This window comes from Dermacentor variabilis, chromosome 9, assembly GCF_050947875.1.
Source record: "Dermacentor variabilis isolate Ectoservices chromosome 9, ASM5094787v1, whole genome shotgun sequence".
In the NCBI taxonomy this organism is placed as follows: Eukaryota; Metazoa; Arthropoda; class Arachnida; order Ixodida; family Ixodidae; genus Dermacentor; species Dermacentor variabilis.
In genome coordinates, this window is record NC_134576.1 from 68,154,197 (window position 1) to 68,160,196 (window position 6,000).

A 6,000-nucleotide genomic window follows, 5' to 3' on the forward strand; every position below is an offset into this window, starting at 1 on the left:
CTCACAGTTCATTAGCCCAGAAAGCAGTTCGAGCGCTTCTTCACTACCTGAAGCCAACAGACTTGAATGCCCGATTACAGACATCCTGCACCTAACTTAGTGGGTGTGAAAGTGCAGTGTAGACTCATGTTCTCTCTCACTCCTCATTCCCCACCCCATGTGTAGTAGCAAACTGAACTCAGTCTGGTCAACCTCCCTGCTCTTTTTCCCTTCTCTTTCTCTCTACTATGGCCGTGCACATTTCCATGATAAGTTGTAGAACAGTTGCAGAGTGCAACATTCATGTCACTATGCAAATTATGGTTCACTGCCAATCAAAAAAGGGTAGTACGCTTGGCACCTACTGGAGCCAAAGCACTGCAGTGATCTTGCCTATGCAGCAAGCATGCGTATATACATTAGCCACTCTGGACAAGTATTTTCTTAAGCCAAGCACTACACTGAAACATTGCACCCTTAGCACTAGGTCTACCTTTGTTTCTTGAAAATGTTAACCAACACTAGCTGTTGACCTGTGTTCATTAACAAAGCTAGCAAAGGTACCAAATTTCTCTGTTGCGCCCGTTGTAAAGCCAGTGTGGAGATTACCGTGACTGGATTTATAAACTGCTGCAAAACCAATGCACTCGACAACATCAAGGACATCGTTTGGGGTGCCAACGATGCCTGCGAAGCATCTGACTAAGCTGACTAAGGCAACTTCTCTGGCAGTTCCACCGGGAATGTTGCTGTGGGATAGACCAGAGAGATTTAGTAGCCGAGCTTAGGTTTAATAAGCTGGCACATAAGCTGGCACATACAAACACTGCAGCTAGAACAGCATATGTTTATTCCATACATGTTCCTTATTCATTACAGACGTGAAAAAGTTTTACCACATTGTGCACAAGTCAATACATACGAAAAAAGTGCTTGTAAAAATGACAATGTCACTGTCTAGTACTGTGCACAATAGCCACCAAGTGAAGCACATTGCTAAGAATCACATGACTTAGTATTGCAACCATACACAGTTGAAGTAAAACTTCCCCTTGGGCTAGTTGTCAAGACATAGTTGAAGGTACCATGAAAAAAGCAAACAAAAGGAAAAATATGTGGTATACAGGTAGCAAACAGCATGTGCAAAACATAGCTATCATAAGTCATTACAAGCTAGTGCACATTAAAAGGACCACTAAAGTGAAACAATAAATCAGTTTAGACTAATAAAGCATTGTTTGAGAACCCTGAAGGAAGTCATTTGAAAATAATAGTTTGATTATTAGATGAGAAAATGAAAGTCGAAGTATCAGTATTTGAATTTCACGCCGAAACCTCGACGCCGATACGTCAGTGTGAGATCAGGGATTCCAAAGTATATGTTTCCGCATTTGGGCCGCGTTGGCTGAGTAAATGTTCCAGAAACTTGCCATGTTTATTATTTGGTTCATTTTGGACACAGTGTAGTCTATCTGTACTGCTATATAATTAAGTAGGCTCTAGAAGATGCCGTAAAAATTCATGTCACAGTGGCCAGTTGCGGGAACTTCGAGGAGGCGTCGCCATCCATCTTTCATTCTCGCGCTTTTTCTGCCTTACCAGGCGTCTTATCATGGTAAGAGTGGTGTTTTCAGTGTCGTAGAAAGGTAGTTTACTGATGCAGAAGAAATCGTTTTTCTCTTTAGCGTCCCTTTAAAAGTAGACAAATAAAGGTGAATTTAGATCACTGCTACGAACAATCCACTTTTTTACACTAAAAATGGCTCCAATAGGGGTCATTCCTCTTGGTTTACTGCCAAGCAGCTGTATCCTAGCAAGTCGAGGCTCACTATTGCATGCTACAAAAATGCAGCAATACTTATCTTTTCTTTTTTAATATTTATTTTAACATGCTCCCTCACTGTCATTTATACCCCTGTTACACTAGATGTTTTAATGTAACTCAAAGTCAACAGCATTAGCATCAAATGACATTATTTGGCTGCTACACAACGACACTTAATGCGATTAGAATCACATTACTTTCACATTCGAATGAGTTCGAGAAACTCAGTTCCTGTTACCTGGCATCTCCACCATAAGGGGCAAACTTGAAATTTGGGGGCCTTAGTTTACATGTACAAGTTACATGGACGTATTTGGAGGTGTTATGTGCTTGTCTGTATGTGATGCCAGTCTCTGGCCTGTTCCCCTACAAGGTCGGGGTGTGAGCGGCTGTATTGAAGCGAAGCTTTCTTTGCCTCTTCTTTCGACTTTCCCACTGCTGCTGCTGTGGCTGCTGCTGTCTGCCACACCATGGCGTTAGGGCGTGGTTCAGAGCGTGTGTATATGACAGTGGTGAGTCTGAGAGAAGAGAAAAAGAGGAAACTCGTTTGGACCCCACCATATTGGTTGTGCACAATGCCCTCTGGAGCTCTCTGGGCATTGCCACACCAGTCCCTTGACAGCTGTAATTATCCGTGGTCCCCCTCAAAAGCAGTGCAACTAACGTGCAAGTCCAGAGGGGACATGGAACTGTAGAGAGCAAGGAGAAGAGTTCCCATACAAGGGGAGGGGGGGAGGTGGCGTGAGAAGGCGAGGAAACCTTACTACTATACGACAGTGGTTGCAGGAAAACTGAATAAGCCTAAGTTCAAGCTATGGTACACGTTTCTGCTATTTCTGAAAAATAAACACCGTGCAAATATCTCAAGTGGACAAAATACACAGGGCGTGCCAGAAGCAGAGCTGCTATAATTAAACTGCACCACAGGGTCCAAGCAACACTACGGAAGTAGCTGACCATGAAATCAGCACTTCTGTGCCCACCGCGGTAGCTTTGCGGTTATGGCATTGCTAGAGGTCGTGGATTTGATTTCGACCGCGGCAGCCGCATTTTGATGGAGGTGAAATAGAAAACGCACATGCACTTAGATTTTATGACATATTAAAGAACATCACGATGTCAAAATTAATCCGGAGTCCGCCACTACGGCGTGCCTCATAATCCCATTGTGGTTTTGGCTAGTATAGACCCATAATCCAATTCAAGTTTACTACTTCTGCCATAATGCAATGTGCCATGTGAGGCAATGACAATGCTCAACCCTCTCAGAGGTTATGAAATATGGTGCACAACAATGCCTCAAGCAAACACCTCTCCCTGTGTGTTCTGTGTACTACATACATATGCAGACAAACAGCAGTGATGAACGCAAGGTAATGTTTAACACCAACTCACAACTCTCGTGTTAGACTAAACGTTGAAGAAATTAAGGTTTCGCTGTCAACATCACCAGTAGTTATCGTCAGTCAAAGCAACCAGCAGAGAAAGCTGCACTTATGTCAATTCCCACAGTGCATGAGATCTGCATATTTTTTGTTTCTCTTTGGTTTTTGATGATGTCATGTGGGTTGATTAGGCTTTACTTGAAAGGACCAACTGGTACACAAATGCAAGTCATCGTTCAGCGGTGCCATGCCACACATATCGTTTTTGCTCAATTTATCGGCTCACTGCTGAGCTGGCTAAGCCTTGTCTTGGCTGTGGCGAGATACTGAAATAGAAGTTTTATGTTCGTGTCATTTCAGTGAAGCGATGCTCCATATTTATTTAAAAAATAGACTTTTCAGACGCTCACATACACCTTGTTCTATTCTAGCAAATTATTTTTGGAATGAGTGCCACATATATCATGACTGAATGACACTTACTCTTTCTTGTGTAGCACCACCATGGGTTGAATGGCATTTGTTGCACTGAATGACATTCGAATCTAATGGCATTAAAATGACCACTGTGACAAAGGTATTAAGACAGCATCCAGCCATTGCCTATCAAAATTTTCATGCAAGTGGCATTGTATACCACAACAGCAGCAAAGCTGACAAAGGGCATTTTGAATTTGGTTTCAAGCAGCTGCTTTTGTCTACTGATACAGCAAAGATATGCTGGCTTTGCCGAGGCTGAGAGCACAAGTGACATGTGGTTAGCAGCCTTCTCCAAAGTGTAGAACACCCAGTGAACATAAAGCAATAGCTAAGGCCACTCACACCTGCAATCAAGTGTTGTCTTTTCCTCCTTTCACACCCTTTCGCAGCATCGATTCATAATGGTCATGGTCACTGGACGAAGGAAGTCACCTTCAATCAACCTGCCAATTCGAGCCCTAAAGCTATCGTGCATTTTGTGAACAGATGCTTCTTACGCGCAGTCAAGATATGTTGCGTACATTAATCGTGATGAAATAAATTTACTTCAGAAATTCCTTCATAGAAAATGTTTACTGCATAAAGAAATAAGGACTGAATAAGCATGAACACACAGTACACATGGTTGCAGTAATCTTATAAACCTCCTAGTACAAAAATTGACAAACCAAAAAGAAAAGAAATTTCAAAGTGACTCAACACTGCAACAGCCATTCATATATCTTTTTTTATACAGTCAATATTAAGGCAAGTTTGAATGTATTAATAATTCACAAAAACATGTAATTTTTAGGGGGAAGTCACCCGATTTCTTAGCAAAGTACATTTGTCTTATTTCTAGCCATACAGGCCCTAACAAAAGCATATGCATTTCAATACATTGTAAATGTTTTTGGACCATCTGATGCTGGGGCTATTGCACAGTCCACTGTGCAATAGCCCCATGTTACTGTGTCAGCAACAGATTTGTCTCCAAGCTTCCAGGCATCTAGATAGTTTTCAATTCCATCCAGAGACCTGCCAAACTTCAGCCAGTATAATAATGTGCCAAGTTCAATGAACATGCACCAATGCAACTCCAACAACTGTGTATCGAAGTCTGAATTAACAGAACATTTCGAATTATTGAAATTAGATAACATATGTGGCTTGCTCAAGTCAAACCTGCATTTCTCATTATATGAACACACAAATACACATCAGCACCATATGTCTGCTGTCACGCTTTGAATTTGCTGGCTATCACCATGGTGCACTATAGTAACTTCACATTTCATTTCATTTCCTGCTTCATTCAAAGAGCAGTGGACCTCGGGAAAAAAGTCATAGCTTGACTAGCTCCCGAGGCCCACAAGGTTCGTTGACAATGACACCATCGAGCATGTGGTACAAAGACGGGATGCAGGAACATGAAAATTGACTCCAGTAAAAAACAGAGCAGTTTTGTATTACTAAACAAAAAAACACCAAGAAAGACAGCAGTATAAGGTATACACACAAAACAACAAATAAAATACAAAATTAAGGGTTTGAAGAACGCAACTTTAGAAGAATATATACAGGGATAACAACACGAATTTCACTGTAGCAAATAGTGGCTGTCAGGTTAGGTAAAAAGAAAGAAAGCGATGGCAAGGTTTTATATACACAAGTGTAAAAAACGGAGAAAATATACAAAAGCATAACCAGATGCTTCCGATTCAGCCTGAGTTGTAAGCACACATGATCAAGATAGGATGTTTACTTACAAGACGGTTTCACTACCCATTTCCGCAAGCTACATATTTCACTTTTAACCGCGAATTCCGCACGGATGAGCCAAACCATACAAAAAATGAGAAAAAAAACTTATTTGAAAGAATGCTCGGAGGTTGGCATTGCTGCACCTGTTAATATCAAGGGACGCATCATACAGGCAGTTCAATAATGCTGGAAGATAATATTTAAGTGTCTGTTGTCCATGCTTAGTCCGTGGTGTGTTGAGAGTGTAGTGCCTTGGATTCATCGCGTAACGTGTATGCCGCCGATAACAGTTCTACATTAGCCAATTCTGACAGAGTTGAAACGTTGCCCAGAATTTCCCGTTTGTAGTATAAGCACAGACATATCTTGAAAAGACTGAACATTCACAGTATATTGCTGTCTTTGAAGAGGTCTGCGGAGGGGCGATCATAATGTTGGTTGACGGCAATTCTTAAAGCCGTGGTGTACGGAGAAGTTCCCCAAACTAGGTTACAGTAATGCAGATGCCACAAGAAAAGGGTTGTGTACAACATGACACACCACCGCTCTTCAGTTGGAGGAAGCACCAGTGCAGCAGCAACCGGAAGC